Source organism: Meles meles, chromosome 5 (assembly GCF_922984935.1).
Source record: "Meles meles chromosome 5, mMelMel3.1 paternal haplotype, whole genome shotgun sequence".
In the NCBI taxonomy this organism is placed as follows: domain Eukaryota; kingdom Metazoa; phylum Chordata; class Mammalia; order Carnivora; family Mustelidae; genus Meles; species Meles meles.
Genome location: NC_060070.1, coordinates 38629938 through 38648156, shown reverse-complemented (window position 1 = coordinate 38648156; position 18219 = coordinate 38629938).

Sequence of the window (18219 nt, the reverse complement as noted above, 5' to 3'; positions counted from 1 at the left end):
TTTGTCTTTTTTTCAAAACTTAGTTATCAATAAGGTTCATGCTAACAATTACCTAATAAAGTCGCTGCTTTTAGATCTTGTTAAAAGGTCATATATCTCAACTTCTTAAAGTAATTTTTTCTAGTATGGTACTGGGTTTCAAGGAAAAACCCAAAATCATGGGTAGGAAGAGGGGTAGAATCTGTAACTGAAAATAATCAGATATTGCTCAAGTACATACATTTAGTCTAATTAACACATAATTTTAATTCCTAAACTTCGTCTGTCCAGATTCATAGTTAATAAAACCCATTAATTGACCACTAAGCCTTCCCAATTTTGTTTTGATCTGAAACTAAACAATTTTGATCCAATTCCATAGTTTTCTTGAAAGTTAATCTGAGTATCATTTAACAAATTGACAGAAATTCTTAAAGTTTCCACAGGGGGAAAAAAATGTGTTTATTGTACATGGAGGGGAAACTACCAATTCTATTTCTACAATTTCCTCTATTTTAAGGTATCATGTCTCATGCGAGGAGGAGTACAAAGCAATGTTGTCTCAGTCTCCTCTTCTCTTTTCTTATACTGTACATCTGGATCTTGATCCAAAATAGATTTAAAGAAACTTAAAATATATACAAAATAAGGAAAAATAAAATAAATTACAAGTACATAACAAGATTAAGCCAAGGAAAAGAATAAGAGCTAGAAATGAGAATCTATCTCATAAAATGTATGTCATTATCCAGTACAATTTCTAAAAGTTGACTCTGAATGGACATCAAACAGGATGAAAACAGGCTGATTGGTTATGATTAGATTCTCAATGTTTTTAAGAAAGTGTGAAACCAAACACTGAAGGAAGCACAAACATCCTTATCATAGTATGAGAAATAAATTTCTTTGAAGGCTACTGTGTAGAGAATAAACAGTGGTATTTATCATTTGATAAACAGCAGTAAGAGCTACATAGATTTATTTGTCATACTTTTCTTCCCATGGCTTCCTACCAAGATCCAATTCAGAAAGTGCCATCCTACAAGTGGGCTAGCACGCTTTGGAATGTCCTAGATTAATTTAGGAGTACGTTGTTTACTAAGTAAAACAATGGATGTCCTATATGTATCTATTGAATGATCCTTCTTCAGTATTATTTCTTTTAGCTGAATTTTGTTAGATATTGGAAAGTACTAAATATACTTTAGAAAGAATTTAGACTATAGCTAGTTTGTGTTGTAATATGGTATCGTTTCTTATGGTTTATCAAGATTTGATTCTATCTTTCTTTTATTGAAGGTAGATACAGTCTAGAAAATTAAGAGTTTCCCCATTGCCCATCTTGAAGTTTATCATTTACAGGATTATGAATAAATACAAAGAGAAAGAGACAAAGAGGGAAGGAAAACATAATATGCTTTTCATAGAAAACAGATTAGGGGTACCTAGCTGGCTCAGTAAGTAGAGGGTGCAACTCTTGATCTCAGAAGATGGATCGGAGAACTTTTGATATCTGTGCTACTTTCGCACATGAATAACAAGTATTTGAATAAAAATTTTTGTGATATTTGCATATTTCAAACAGAATTTGTGTTATAAAATATATACATGAAAAACCATATTTTTGCCCTTTATTTTCTGAAGTATCTTTAAAACAATTTTTACCCACCACACTTTAAATAAAGTGAGATTTTGTCAGTTATTTTTATTTTTATTTTTTGACTTTCAAAATAAAAATTAGCATAACTAAAATGCAATAAATATTGATTTAAAATTTATATCAAAAATAAATATGACACAAGCTCTGCACAGATAAGTATTTGATTTCTCTGAAAACCATTTATCTAAAGCTTAATCCAGTATTTGTTTAGTTATTAGAACTCATTAGCTATCCAATATTTTAAATTAGAAGTCAGAACGAATACAAAAACCCTCCTTGGAAGCTACAGAGTCCTGGAAAATTACAAGAATGAGGGTGGTAAATAATGTAAATGCTCACATATAACCTTGAAAAGAGAGTACTTGCTAGGTAGCAGCACTACCAAGATGACAACATGAGTTGTTTCTGACTTAGCTCCCCTTCACAAGAACAGCTAACAACTACTCAAGAACAAGACACCATTGAGACTTCTGTGCCTCCATGGGAAAAGGAGAATACAGCTTCTCCACCCCAAAGTAGCAGTGTGGTTCCTTTAGTAGGAGCCACTACTCTGATCTCCATCACAAGGATTTCAAGGGAGTCTGTATGACCCAGCTACTAAATTTCTGACTATGATGGAGAAGTGGGGAGGAGCTTGCAATAACCAGTACATGGATCTTGGCAGACCAAGTTCATACATGCAGCATCCAAATAGTAATCTCAACTGGTGAGTTTTGCTTGTCTGCAAAACCAAGTCAGAGATGCACTCAGATCAGGGAACTTGGCAGGGTACAGATCTGCTTGATTCTAAACCTTAAACAAAGAGGTTTGCAAGCTCTAGAGACTAGTCTACTTTCACCCAAGCAAGAAACTGAGTCCCAACCTCAATTACTATGGAGAGTATCTCCTTGCCACATCTGACCAGAGGTGCTGGAGGGAATTCTGGGTGCGGGGGGGGGGGGGGGGGAGGGGCTGTGCAGCCCAGTGATGCCTGAGTAGAGAGTCGGGGTGTCAAAGTTGATTACCTCCAGAGCAAAGCCTGTACCAGGGGTAGAGAATTCCCATGGTATGCACAAGCAGGGGAATTAATTCATAACCAAGGCTAAGGGTAGTTTCCAGCCCTTCCTAACCAGAAAGCCTGTTTGGAAAATTGAGAGTTCCCTGGATTAGACCCTCCCCTTTCTGCCCAAGCAAGGGAAGAGAAACATAGATTCACCTACCTGCTGTGACTCCCAGTTCCATCTAAACAGAAGGATGAGTGAGGACACCTGGAAGCTGTGTGACACAGTGACATTTGAACCACAAGAAGGGCAAAGCCTGTGGATCTGTTTAGCCAGGGAACTTGGGCCAAGGCTTGAGTTAAGATAACAAAGAGCTTTGTTGGCTTTAGAGCTCTTTCTCTCTCTGTACCCAGGTAATGAAATTAATTCACATCACCACTCATTCCTGAATACAGCCTCCACCTGCCTGACCAGGGAACCTAACCAGAGCATATGAAAAACAGCACAGCCTATCCAACAGCACTGCGTATAGTGGTATTTTAAAAGAAAGTCTAGCTGGTGGCTTTCTCTCTCTGCAGAGTAGCATGTTGACCTCACCAACATGGAAATTTCATGCTCACTCTTGTCTAATCCAGATCCTCAAACAAACCATACAGACCCTGGGTTCCCTTTTGCTTCTCTGCTCTGATACTGATTCAATACTCCATCTATAATTTATTATCCATTCCTGATCATCTAGCTAGCCAGGGAATCTAGGCAACAACACAGCCCATCCTGTGGACTTTCTTGAGTAGGGAACAAAACCAAGAGTCATTCAACTGTTTTCAGCCAGTGGCATAACCTTCCATCCCTAATCTCAGAGCTTGAAGAGTTGCATTCTCCAGAAATAGACTATCACAGTAGTTCTACATGCCTAAAGACATTATCAGTAGACACACTTGGAAACCCAAACTGAGCTGACTGATGTAGATCTGTCTCTGCCAAAGTAATCCTGTAAAGTCTAGAAGAGAAACCCTAATACTCAAATTTGCAGATACCAACCTAAGGAATGAGGAATCATGAAAAATCAGGTAAATGTGACATTACCAAAGGAAACTAATAAAACTCTAATAACTGATCTTAAATAAATAGATATCTATGAGCTGTCAGACAAATAATTCAGAATAGCCCTCTTAAAAAAATTTAATGAACTACCAAACACAGAGACAACATAGGAAAAAATACATGAAAAATATAAAACAATCAACAAAACAATAAAGAACATTAGAAGAAGAAGAAGAAGAAGAAGAAGAAGAATCATCCTAGAGTTGAAAAATACAATTAACTGAACCAAAGGACTCAATAAAAAGTTTCAAAAGCAGACTTGACCAGGGAAATCCCGGAAGGAATCAGTGATCTGGAGGACAATGTGTTAGAAATTAGTCAGAAGAGCAAAAAGAAAGAGAAACAAATAAAAAAGAATTTAAAAAGCTTATAGAAAATATAGGCAACAATGAAAAGGAAAAATATTTTAGGAATTCCAGAGCAGAAAAGAAAGGGATGAAAAGTATATTTAAAACAATAATTACTGAAAACTTTCTGAGTCTTGAGAAAGAAATGGACATCTAGATCCATGAGGCCCAAAAGATCCCAAATAGATTGAATTCTAATAGGGCTACACTAAGACACATTAATATTAAATTGTCAAAAGTCAAAGACAAAAAAAGAATTTTTAAAGCAGCAAGAGAAAAGAGAAAAGTTACATATAACAGGACCCCCACCCCCCTCTAGACTATAGGCAGATTTCTTTTTTTTTTTTTTAAAGATTTTATTTATTCATTTGACAGAGAGAGAGATCACAAGTAGGCAGAGAGGCAGGCAGAGAGAGAGGAGGAAGCAGGCTCCCTGCTGAGCAGAGCGCCCGATGCGGGCTCGATCCCAGGACCCTGAGATCATGACCTGAGCCAAAGGCAGTGGCTTAATCCACTGAGCCACCCAGGCGCCCCTATAGGCAGATTTCTTAACAGAAATATTTTAGGCCAGGAGAGAATGAGGTGATATATTCAAATTTTTATTTTAAAGATTTTATTTATTTATTTGTCAGAGACAGAGAGCAAGCAGAGACAGAGAGAGAAGAAGGCTCCCCGCTGGACAAGGAGCCTGATGTGGGACTTGATCCCAGGACCCCAGGATCATGATCTGAGCCGAAGGCAGCAGCTAAACTGACTGAGCCACCCAGGTGTCCCTCAAATTTTTGAAGGAAAAACTACCAACCAAGAATACTATATCCAATACAGCTGTCCTTCAGAAATAAAGGAGAGCTAAAGATTTTCCCAAATTAAACCTGAGGAACTTTATTACCACTAGATTTATCTGACAAGAAATGCTATGGGGAGTCTTTGAGTGGAAGTAAAAGACATAAATTAACAAATAAAAACATAAAAAGATAGCATAAAATTCACTATTAACTGTAAATATATAGTTTAAGTTAGATTCTGTTCTTTAGTAACGGATTAATGATGGTGCATAACACACCTATAATTCTAGCTTTAAAGTTAAGAAAAGAACATAATAAAATAGCCATAGCTACAATAATCTGTTATTAGTTACACAATATTAAAAAAATTTGTAAATTGTAACAATAACCTAAAAGGTACAGGTGGAAAAACAAGAGTGTAAAGTTTCTTTTTAAGGTTTTTCTTCCTTCTTTTCTTTGTATCTCTATGAGACAATGAATGTTAGCTGAACTTATTTTGATAATTATCTCACAATATATGTAAACTAAACCATCATGCTGTACACCTTAAGCATATATGATGGTGTATGTCTATTGTCTCTCAACAAAACCGAGGGAAAAAAAGAATACTTGTTAATGTAATTTTGTTTCTTTAATTTTTCACAAAACGGAGGGAAACTGGGTGGGGGGGAATCTAAGGAAAAAGTTAAATGTAAGTCTGTGAATTTGTGCAAGAAAGGAGAAGTAAAAAAAAAAAAGACTTATTTATTTTCTTTCTCTCAAGTCACTCAGAGCAAGTAAATAAATGTTGGCAACAACACTTTAACTTTACATCAAGAATTATTATATTTAAAAATTCTATGATCCAGTTTATGAAAGAGACTATTGTATTACATGTGATATCATTAGCTTTTTAATGTAGTACCTAAAAATTTAGCTTAATGACTCACAATCCTCTCTATAGTTAAGAACAAGTAAAAGGTCAACCTTCCTACTACCTTCAATCATGCTGAATCAGTCACGCTGTCAGGCATAACCTCATAAAGAATCTACAGAAACTATGGCACATCCACTTTTCTGCATTTTTAGTGTATGTACTGGTGAGCAAGTGACCAAACACCTGAGAATCACTTCGTTTCACAATGGGGTGAAAGAAAAATGGTAGATAGCAAAATTGTTGAGTATCCTATAATTCAATTACATTTTGTTCTTTAAGTGCTAAATGCAAGGGATGTGAAAAAGAACAAACCCAGGACTATTATCCAGGGGTTTTCAGTTTAGTAGGAAGACAGTCATTCAAATAAACCAGCCTCAGTGAAATGTATAAACTAAAACTCTGGCAGACAATGTTGATAAACCTATTCTCTGGGTGTTGTGTCTTACTACGGTATAATAAGAAATATATTTGGATTATATTTGATCTTTGTCCCCAGTTGCTGGCACAGATATCCTTAAACCCTTAAATTCCTAAGTGATATAAGAGGCCCATTGGAGTACACTGAACTTTATTCTAATGAGGTAATTTAAGGTTGGGCCCTTAGGATGGGGCTGGTCTCCAGAAAGTCCAAGTGATTAGTAGGTTGAAGCTTTCAGCTCCACCCACTAACTTCAGCTACAGGGAAAGAAAACTAGAGATTAAGCTCTATAAAAACTCTGGAACAATGAGATCTGATGAGCTTCTGGTCTAGTGGACACATCTACAGGATGGTAAGATGACACATCCAGTTTCATAGGGACAGAAACTCCTGTACTCACTGACCCTTTGAGATTTTGCCCTATTTACTTCTTCATCTGGCTATTTATTTGTATCACTTATAATATCTTTATAATAAACTGGTAAACACAAGTAAACATTTTCCTGACTTTTGTGAAGTTTTCTAGCAAATTATCAAATTGGAGAGGAGAGTCATGGGAACCCAACTTATCACTGGTATATCAGAAGTACGAGGGGCAATCTAGATTTGGTAATTAGTTTTGGAAGTGGGAACAGTCTTGTGGGGCTGAGCCCTTAACTTGTCAAATCTGCTGTCATTTCCAGGTAATAAGTGTCACAATTCAGTTAAATTTGTAAGAGGCCCAGTTGGTGTCCACTGAGAATTGGAGAATTGCATGGTGGTATTGGAAAACACTCCAGACTTTTATTGCCTTGTTTCTTTTGAAAGACTCTGATTTTGTTCAGATACTGTGTAGTTATCTTTTTCATGAGCCCCTTCCCAACTCCAGGTGGAAGATGTTAACCAACCTAAGCCAATTAGGAAAATTCCACTCCACTTTAGTTTAGTATTAGATGTGGGATACAAACCAGACCACTGAGATGTTAGGAGAACGTGCTGGGAAAATTTTTCTCCTAAAAGGGTATGCCAACTGAGTATTTATCCTATTTGGAAGCCATCTTGTGAGTTGGAGATGCCTGAATCTGCTTCAACTATCCGTGCTTTTCTAGGACTGACCTCCCAGGAACACCTTATGTTGAAGATACTCTCAGTCTCACTTACCTCACATGACAAATTGCTGATAAAGATAGATTGCTCTTAATGACTTTATTCATGGATTTGCATGTATAGATTCATAGAATCACCAGATTGCTTTTATTGTAGAAAGTTAAGAAACTATGACAAACAGTGGATGAGGTATTTAAGTGATTCTATAATACCAGCATGCAAATGGTCAGCTAATGGAGTTGAACCAGAGTTTCTTTTTTTTTAATTTTTAATAATTTCACCTAAGTTTTCTTCATTTCCTTTTTTGCATTGCCTTTTACTATACTCTGGATTGTATCCTTCCATGTCTTTCTCCATGCTCATACAAGGAGATTATTTGCACATAGAAAAAGATTATGGGTGTTAGGTTGTTTTTTTTAAAAAATCATTTTATTTATAAAAATGGGATCATATATTCTATTCCTTACAATGGTCTTTTCTAAATTAACAACTTGTATGTACTATAAGTCCTTAGATATCTATACTGCAATATATTCTATACTGGATATACAATAATTTGTTCATTAATTTTCCTATTGAAGAATACTGAGAATGTTCCCTTTTCCCCTATTTAAAATTCCACTATAGTGAGCATCTTTGTTTCCATATCCTTATGTGTCATATACATTTGTAGGATAGTTTCCTGAAGGTGGGATTGCTGTGTAAAAGGTATGGGATGTTTTTCCCCTCATTTTTAAATAAAAATTTCCACTTTTTGGAATATATATATGCATATATATATATGTATATATATGCATATACACACACACACACACACACGTGTATGTATATATATATATATATATATACTCTTTTTTTCAATCCCAAACATTTTCCTCTTATAGGGAATAGAATAAAATATATTCTAGTGTACTTAGTTAGGTTTAATTGACCATAGCGTATATGTTCTGAGACTACTTACCAAAGGGACTGCTATCTTCCCGAGATTGCTCTATTGAATTTGATTTTACTTATTCATTTGCAGAGTTAAATAAGAGCTATGAAGAGAATCTGAGTTTATAAATACTGTATTTCAAATCCTGCCATTGTAGGATTGCATCAGTAACATATCTCAGTACTAAATTATTTGGCAACCACTACTTCAGTATAGTGAGCCCACAACTCATAGTTCAAGTTCTTAATTGTTACTTCATTCAAAAACAAGCTGACCTCAGATCTCTTGGAGTTTAATCACTTCTTCCAGTTTACAAAGAGACAAAATTTAAAAAGTATTCACTGGTGATAAGTAGTGTGGTTTATTTTTTCATCTCTTCAGCTTAAAAGTCAGCACTCAGAACCAGCACTCTACTCTTGTGGGGTATCTATTCTTCTGAAGAGACATGTGAAACAGCAGCCAGACTAGCTGGAATTGGCAATGTTTCTGAAAAAGGTTGCCTTGGTAAAACAGGACGACATAAAGATGGTTCGATGGGAATCCAGGGAAACCTTTTGTTTATTAGTTTATTCCTTCTGTATCAGTCCTGGAGCTTAAGACTAGCAGACACATAATTACTGTTGGCATTTGCCCCGATACGGTTGGCAAAGAGGCTGCAACAGAACATCTCTCCTTTCCAGAAGCAGCCATGTTGGCAGGCTACCATATAGAGGGTTCCTGCCTCTTCTATCCACTCTTGCGACAAAGAGATCAGTGTCATCTGTCAGTCTGGCACCTTTCACAAGCATGAAATCCCCACAAAAATCAGAGATTGAAAAGGATCTTCATTAGAAAGCGATTGTATGTAGCAGTAATCTGGAGAGATGAGACTTCTAAAGATACAGGATGCAGCACAGTGTGGAAAATTGAAGTGACATGGCTGTTGAGAGGGCTCATTCCTAATACTGGAGTGACTTATGAAACTTTAAAACGAAATATACGACCCAGCACATGAACAAAGTTAACGATAAAAACAGAATATTCACTTCACTCCTCACATCGTGCAGTCCCATGTGTGGTTCTCTTTAAAGCTGATACATCTTAATGAAATGATGGCTAAAATTGAACTTACCTGATAATAGACTATCTTGAAGTATGAAAGCAGAATAATTTACTACATAATGCCCTGTTGAGCATAACAGACAAAGGAATATTAACCCTAATATTTTTAATATTGACTTAGCTGTCAGAGAGCCCTACATTATGAGAAACTTTGTGGTTATCTAATCAAAACTGAGGAAATTGACACCCTTTGTCTCTGTTTTTTGTTTTTGTTTTTGTTTTAAGACTGGTGAAATTGAAATACTCCTTAAAATTACAAAGATAAAATAATGATTTGAATAATATCTAATAGGTGATCTAAATGTATTCTGACATTTCTATGCAATGCATTACATAGAATATTAAAAGCCAGTTTTTAATGGGAGGTCCAGGTCAAGGTAAAATTGTATGGTACATGTAGAAAACAGTAGAGGGTAGTAATTCAGATATCAGACTTGAGCATGAGTCAATGTCGGTTAAAATTCCACTTTCATCCTTAACTGTCTGTGGAACTTTAAACAGGTAACCTTTCTGTGCCCTGATCTCCTCATCTGCAGAATGTTGAGAATAATTATAACACCTGCATTAGAGATTGTTATGAAGCAATAAGCCTCAGTCAATGTCAAATCTTAAAACAAAATTTGAGGCATAAGTGCCTAATAAATACTAGTAAATATTGCTGGACAATTTACCTTTACCAGGCCATCTCCATCTTATCTTCCATTCTCCATTACTTAAATACTTGGTTATCCTGTATCACCACCAGCTCTTGTAAGGAAGAAAGGTCAAGAGAGACCCTATTCTTCTCTTAAAATTTCAGTCGGTGTGTTACCTTCTTAATGCTATTTAACTCTTGAGGGTTTTTTCCCCTCTAATTGGGCAATTAAACATTTGCCATCTGTCACAGATATGGCAGCAGCTCTGAATGACTTGGAAAAGTATTTCAGGCCCAAAGGTGTGATTTCATATCACAGAGAAGATATCCCTACTTTACTAATTCCACTTACACGGACATCCTGCCCAGTCTAAACACTCCCAGGAATGTAAAGTAGACATCAAAGCATTAAAAATGAGGACTGCTATTTTTTTTTAATTCAATGTTTGACAATAGAAGATTTTTAATTTGTGCTCCTTTATTTAACTTTTTCACATCTAATTTTATTCTATAGAGAGGTTTTCAGTTAAATTCTAGCTCCCCTTTTCTCTAGCTTTCTAAGAGATATAGAGAAAATAAAAACCAAAAAAATTAGTTCACTGAAATATCACCCAGTGACAACTTCCTTTCAAAATACAATTAACCTACTTTTTAATCCCCCATTGTTGATTAAATCTATTCATTCTTGCGTGTCTAGATCTGCGTGGTCATATGCAGCACCCACTTAACCATATGTGGCTACAAGAGCTTGAAATATGGCTAGTACAAATTAAGATCCAAGAGTTAAATATGCATTATATTTCACAGACTTAGTTTGAAAGAAAGAATGCAAATTATATTAGTAGTTTTTAAATTGCTATGTTGACAATATTTTGTTTGGGTTAAGTAAAATATATCATAAAATTAATTTCAGCTGTTTTTCTTTTTTAAAAAATATGACTACTAGAAAATTGAAAAGTACATATGTATCTTGCAATTGTGGTTTAACCATCATTTATTTTTATTGAATAGTGCTACTCCAAACTGATAAAAGAGAAACATAGAAGGTATTAAAAAAAACACACACACATTAACTAGAATTTTAAAATAAAATTTTAGAAGAAAAACTTAATTCCAAAATTCCATTTCTATATGTCATGGAGTATTTCTCTTATTAAGAACAACTATGGAAACCATATTTATCGCTTGGTCCCACCCCCAAAATTGTTTGAACACATCAGAGAACTACTGAGGCAATCCATACCTGAGAGCAGACTCCTAGGAGGAAGGCCATTGCAGACACATGAGCTGAATTAAGAGCTAGATGATCTGCTGACCTCTCCTTGGGGACAGGGAAACCAACAAAGTTTCTGACAGCCTTCAAGGGATTGAAAGACAAAAATTGAGGTTTAGGACTTTCAAGTAGCTAGGATTTGAGGTCAAAGAATTTGGAGAGGAAGAAACAACAAAGTGAACCCATAACTAGTGAATTTCCACTTCAGATATTTGCCAAATTTTTAAACTGTTCCAGGCTAAAGACTAAGAAGTTAAGCAAACAGTATCTAAAAACGAGAATAAAGTTGTTGGCTCTTTTGTGATTCCAAGGAATTAAAGATTGGGCTTTCAGGAGATATTAAGGAGGAAGTTCCATAATAAGGACTCCAGACTCCCAATTGAGACCCTTAGAGGACCAAACCCTATTGAGGGTGATAGAGTCTTATGAAAACTTAACCCAGTCTTCGTAGGTAGAGGCCCCATTCTATAAATCTGCCATATAAATGTGAACTCTCTGGAGATAGCATCACCTAGGACCATTCTATTTTTTCATAAACAAAGTTAGCTATTTGATTTAAAACTACTAAGCACTTGAAGATACAGAACTCAAAGTGGGGAAAAATAGATAATCAACAGATCTACAGATGACCTATGCTATGGTCAGCATGTGTTACCCCAAAATTCATATGTTGAAATCTAACCCCTAAGTGATGATTTTAGAAGGTGGGGTTTTTGAAGATGATTGGGTCATGAGGGCAGAACCCCCAGGAATGGGATTAGTGCTTTTATCTATCTATCTATCTATCTATCTATCTATCTATCTATCTATTATTAAAAAAACAAAAAACAAACAAACAAAAAAACCTCAAGAGAGTTCCCTTGTCTCTTCTGCCATGTGAGGACACAGTGAGAAAGTGCCCTTTAGGAAATAGGCCCTCAACAAACACCTGATGGTGTCCTGATCTGGGTTTGTTTGGTTTTTTTTTTTTTGTTTTTTTTTTTTTTTAATTTTACTTGACAGAGAGAGATCACAAGTAGGCAAAGAGGCAGGCAGAGAGAGTGAGAGGGAAGCAGGCTCCCTGCTGAGCAGAGAGCCCGATGCGGGACTCGATCCCAGGACCCTGAGGTCATGACCTGAGCCGAAGGCAGCGGCTTAAACCACTGAGCCACCCAGGCGCCCCCTGATCTGGGTTTTTTGAGCCTCCAGAACTGTGAGAAATAATTTTTTTTTTTTAAAGATTTTATTTATTTATTTGACAGAGAGAGAAGTCACAAGTAGGCAGAGAGGCAGGCAGAGAGAGAGGAGGAAGCAGGCTCCCTGCAGAGCAGAGAGCCCGATGCGGGGCTCGATCCCAGGACCCTGAGATCATGACCCGAGCCGACGGCAGCGGCTTAATCCACTGAGCCACCCAGGCGCCCCGAGAAATAATTTCTTGCTATTTACAAACTACCCAGTCAGTGGAATTATCTTCTAGCAACCCAAATGGACTGAGACAACACAATTAGTAAAGTTAACAGATATGGTCTCTAAAAGGCTTAAGAAAATAGATGACAGATACAACAATTAAGAATCAAATGGAAACTCTAGAACTAAAAATACAATTACAGAAATTTAAAAAAAAAAAAAACAAAAAACAAACCTCAATAGCAGGAAATAGGCTTTGTGAGCTCTAAAATAGGTCAATGGAAAATATCAGGCTTACTGAGAGAGAAAAAATAATGGAAAAATATGCAAAAGAAGGTAAGAGACATATGGGTCTTGATAAAATGTTCCAATAAGAAGTACCAGAGGAGTCCTGGAAGAGGAGGAGAAAGACAACAGGCAGTAATCATATTTGAACAGTCACTGGCTGAGAATTTTCCAAAACTGTCAAAAGATATCAGACCTCAAAGGCAAGAAGCCTACCAACCAGACTAGGATAAATATAAGGAAAATCACATTAGGTACATCACAGTCAAACTTTGGAAAAACAAAGACCAAGGGATAATCTTAAAAGCATGGGGGTTCAGGGCTGAGGGGCAAGAGCTAGTAGACTATTCACTTGCTTCGAGAAGAAAAGAATATAACTTGGCAAATTGTGAGGCTGGATGAAATTAGGTATCAAAAGAGTTCTGTAAAGCTCATAATTCAACATACTTGGAAAGGCTGCTGCAGATTAACATCTGCCACATGCAACTCTCAAACTAATCCACACAGGGAAATGGTCAGTTAGCTGTAACAAATTATAGTAATTACATGGGTGCGCAAGATTCTCAGTTCTCTGTTAACTATGGGGACAATATCTACCAGAAGGAAAGAGCAATCATGAATGAAAATTAAGAAAGATGATCCATTTTAAAACCATTTCATTAGTTTTTAAAATTGCCCTAATTTTAGGCATATGTTACCAGTGAGTCTTGGAAAATTCCTTTGCAAGGTGTGGATGTGGAACAGCTATTGTGATGATATAACTCTACTTCCTGTTTAAATAAGGGTGGTAGACCAGTTAGACCAGCCTTACAAACAACATCATAACCTAAATCCTTTACAAACGGCAAAAGGTTTTACCAAATTTACTTTCTCCATTCATATTTGTTTATAACCTCCTCCAACAGTAAATTATATGAGTGCCTATTTGCTGCAGTAAATAAACATGAACAAAACCAGATCTGAGCAGAAATTTTTCTTCATCAAATACCACTGAGAAATACCAATAATAGGTGAAGACAAAGAAAAGGCAGGATTCATATTGTCATAACCATGGATGTCTATCATTGTCCACTGTAAGTATATCCATTCCATCACCATGCAATGAAATGTGACTCTTTTTTTTTAATTTAATTTATTTATTTGATAGAGATTGCAACTAGTCAGAGAGGCAGGCAGAGAGAGAGGAGGAAGCAGGCTTCCCGTGGAGCAAAGAGCCCGATGTGGGGTTTGATCCCAGGACCCTGGGATCATGACCTGAGCTGAAGGCAGAGGCTTTAACCCACTGAGCCACCCAGGCGCCCCTGAACTGTGACTCTTGAACCTTGTGGTCCATTGTAAAGTGAATCCACTGTTCTAGTGACCTGGCCCCTTCTGATTTTAATAGTCTTTAAACCTCTCCCTTGGCTGTTTGTTCATTTTCTCACCCACTTCTTCTGCAAACATTTATTGAGCACCCCCTGTATGGTAGGAGCTAGTAGACACAGAACCTATATAGAAAAAAAAAAAGATCACTTAAGGAAAAGGCATGGCACGTTAGATGTCAGTGAATGCGGTGAAGAAAAATTTGGTAAAGAAGAGGTCAGAAACTGATGAGATGCAATTTTAGATAGGGTAGCCAAATTAAATATGGGTAAGAAAGTAAAGACTCAGCGGAAGTGAAGGAGTGGAGAAATTGGGGGCAAGAAATCAATCGGAGAGTCCAGTAAATGCAAAGGCCAGGGGACCAGGTGCAGAACTGGTATTATTCAAGAACAAGGAGGCCCCTGGACTGGAGGAGAGGCAGCTTAGGAAACGTAACAGAAGATGCAATCAGAAAGGTACCTGCAAGCAAGTTCCTAAAAGACCTTGAGGGGTGGTTGAAGAGCTTTGGCTTTTATTCTGAATGAGATGCTATGCCACTGGAGAATCTTGTACAGAGGAGTTACATGACTGAAGTTGGATTTTAAAGGTTCGTTCTGGCTATTGTGTGGAAGACAGAGATTGAAGGGGGCCATGAGAAGGAGCAAGGGGCTAGTTAAGAGGTTATTACAATGATCCAGACATGAACTAATGGCACCTTAGTTTAGAGTGGTACTGGTACAGATGGTGAGAGATCATTGGATTCTGGATATATTTCACCCATAGAACCAATAGATTTTGCTGATGTGTTGACTATGAGAAAAAAAAAAATAAGAAAAAAAAAAAAGAGTTAAGGATGGCCATAAGGTTTTTGGTCTAAATAGCTTAGGAAAATGTAGTAGGCATCTGCTGAAATGGATATTGCAGGAGGGGCAGATTTAGGAGACCTCAGTTTGGAACATGTTAGGTTTGGGATGCTAAATATATATTTTATTCTGTATATCCTATGGCAAATAATTCAGACAGCGAAGTAATTTAGAAGTAAATACTCTTTGTAATTTTCCACAATCAATTATTTATATTCATAATGTCAGTTATTAAAAGGCATTATCTTGGATATGGCTGCCCAGAATACTGTTTTCCCCTCTTCTCACTGTGTTAAAACCATCTTTCTACACCAGAGGAGAGGCCCACATGGTCCAACCTTATTTAGTAGTAGAAACTTAGTAGTAGATCATGTGATGTGGCCCAATCTAATGTCTTTCCGCTACTGATATTTTGATACCTTGAGTCAAAAGGAATCAATTCTCTTCATCTGAAGTTACCAATTTTGGATTTCATAAACCTGCAGCTACCAATCTCCATCTCCCCTGATTGCAAATAACATTATAATTGGAGACCATGAAGACAATACGCAGCAGAAGGACTGCTGAAAGGTGGAAGGCAGGCGTTGAAGTCCTGTACCAGCCTCTATTAAAACAAAGTTCACGCTAGAACTTCACAGTTACTTGAGTTGATGAATTCAGTTTCTTATCCTCTGACTTTTTCCTCCTCTCCCCTTCTTCCTCTTCCTCTTCCTTTCCTCCCCCTTCTTCTTTTTTGATTAAAGACTTTGAATTGAACTTCTCTCATATGCAACCAATACAAAGAGAAATTTTTCAAGAACAAAAAAAAGGAGTCTTTTAGAGACTTATTCATTTCTACATGTAAAAATTGAGGCATGCTAAACCAATGACATTTCTTTTGCCTCCCCCACCCAAAACGTCTTTGAGAAACAAAAACTATGATTCTGCATTACAAAAATAGGCACCTACTGGAGCACCTGGGTGGCTCAGTAGTTAAGCATCTGCCTTTGGCTCAGGTCATGATCCCAGGGTCCTGGGATTGAGCCCCATGTCCGGCTCCCGGACAGAGAAGCCTGCTTCTCCTTCTCCCACTCCCCCTGCTTGTGCTCCCTCTCTTGCTGTATCTCTCTCTGTCAAATAAATAAATAAAATCTTTTTAAAGAATAGGCATTATTTTAGACATCAAAATATATTGATGGTTTATTCTGATTCTTCTCAGAGTTAACTTTCAACCATCCATGTAAGTGGAAGACAAAATTATTAAAATAAATTTATATCCACCAGAAAATTCCTAATCTATATTAAAATCAACTACTTTCATTCTCTATCCTAATTATTTTATAGAAATTCCAAAGTTTAGATGTTAAATATAACATATAACATAGATGTTAAATAAACATATAAGTAGTGGACTTTATCCCGCCTACCTCATGTGTAAGTTATATATTTATAATTTACCAAACTTAAAGAATCATTCTCTCTTTGCTGAAAGACCAAACCTTGGTATGACCACAGAAAAAAGACATACCTGGAGTTCACTGAGTCCATAGATTTTATAATTTGTCTGGAATGATTAAGAATTTACCATATTGACAATCAAGAGCCCAGAAAACATTTTAAAAGAAACTGAGTTAAAATTAAATCAGTAGTAGATTTTTAGCCAAACTTTGGATTGCTATTATTATTCTCAATCTTCAGTTTGTAATTATTTATAATTTATTGTATCATCTGGTGCATAGCTTACCTTCTCAGTTCAACAACTATTCAGCACATACCTGAAATTCTTTTTACATATGAGTTTTTTTATAAATGTAACAATGGCTTGGAGATTGGACCAAGAAGCTGTAATTTTTGTTTCACGTTCTTCACAAACCACCAAAATGCATGCATTTATTTCTCTGAGTAAATTCAGTGTCCATTAATCAAATTTTTAAAAATCAAATATATAATAAGAGGTGGTGCATAAACAAAGAATCTTGGAATACTGAAAATATAAAATAAAATTAAATTTAAAAAGAAAATGTCATCTCATGTTTTGCTGGAGCAAACTCTACTTTTTTGTTCTAAAAGTAAATTTTGTTTTGTCCCCAAGGGGACTGTTGCCAGATGAAGGTAAATTAAAAATAAAACGATTTAGAGAATATTCAACAGATCAAGTATGACTCTAAAGGAGGGTGATTACTTCCCCAGCTTTGCTCCCAAGATTCAGAATGAAGATCATTCTCAGGGTCCCTATTGAAGATGCTTAACACAAATACAGTTAGTGTCCGGAGGGGAAAAAACAAAGGTAGCTTTATCTTAAGATTCTATGACTTGGAGACATCAACATTTTCTTCTAATTTAGTTTAATTCTTGAGTAACTCTGTAAGTCTAAGGATTAAAATGCCAAAAAGAAAATGAGAGGAGGCCTAAGATAGAGTGAGCTGTAGTCTAAACAAGAAGAGAGGCCCTGTGCATTATCTTCATGTGAATGGAGATCCCTTGGATAATGCTTACAGATTGGATAGGAGAAAAGGCTTTGCACACAGCCACCCATTGTTCAGTCTTTGTTAGGATCCAAATAAGTGGAGACTTGCTTTTCAGGCCCACTCTGTGAGGACTGAAGAGAAGAATGCCATTGGATCCCAATAGTGTTTGATGTCTTCATTTTCCAAGACTCCTCTGAGAGAGACCTGGCAAACAGGGGAAGAGAAGTCTCCATAGAGAAAAGGCAGTTCCTAAACCAAGTCACTTCCCTGGTAATGAGCACTGGAGCACTTCTATTATGATAATATGCTTTTGTTGTCCTGGTAGAGTTAAGAGAGCTGTGATGATGTCACGCATTCTGTAATGAAAACCAGTGCAAGGAGGAGAAGAGGAAAAAAGTCCCAGAATCTATGAAATTCCCCAGAAGACCAAAAGTGCAGCAGACAGATATGTGACGTGTGACATTAGGCAAGAATGGAAGGCAAGCCATCAACTCCAACTTCCATCCAATTAGCCCATCCCCCCAGAAGGGTGGGAAATGGGAAATCAAGAAATGCAGATAATTAACTATTAAAGTTTTCTGGGTTGGCTACCTGTGAGGATTTGGCAGGTTTCTTAGATGTAGGATTTTGGCTTGCTTTATCCTTTATATGACCATTTGTGTATGTCCAGATATTTTTAG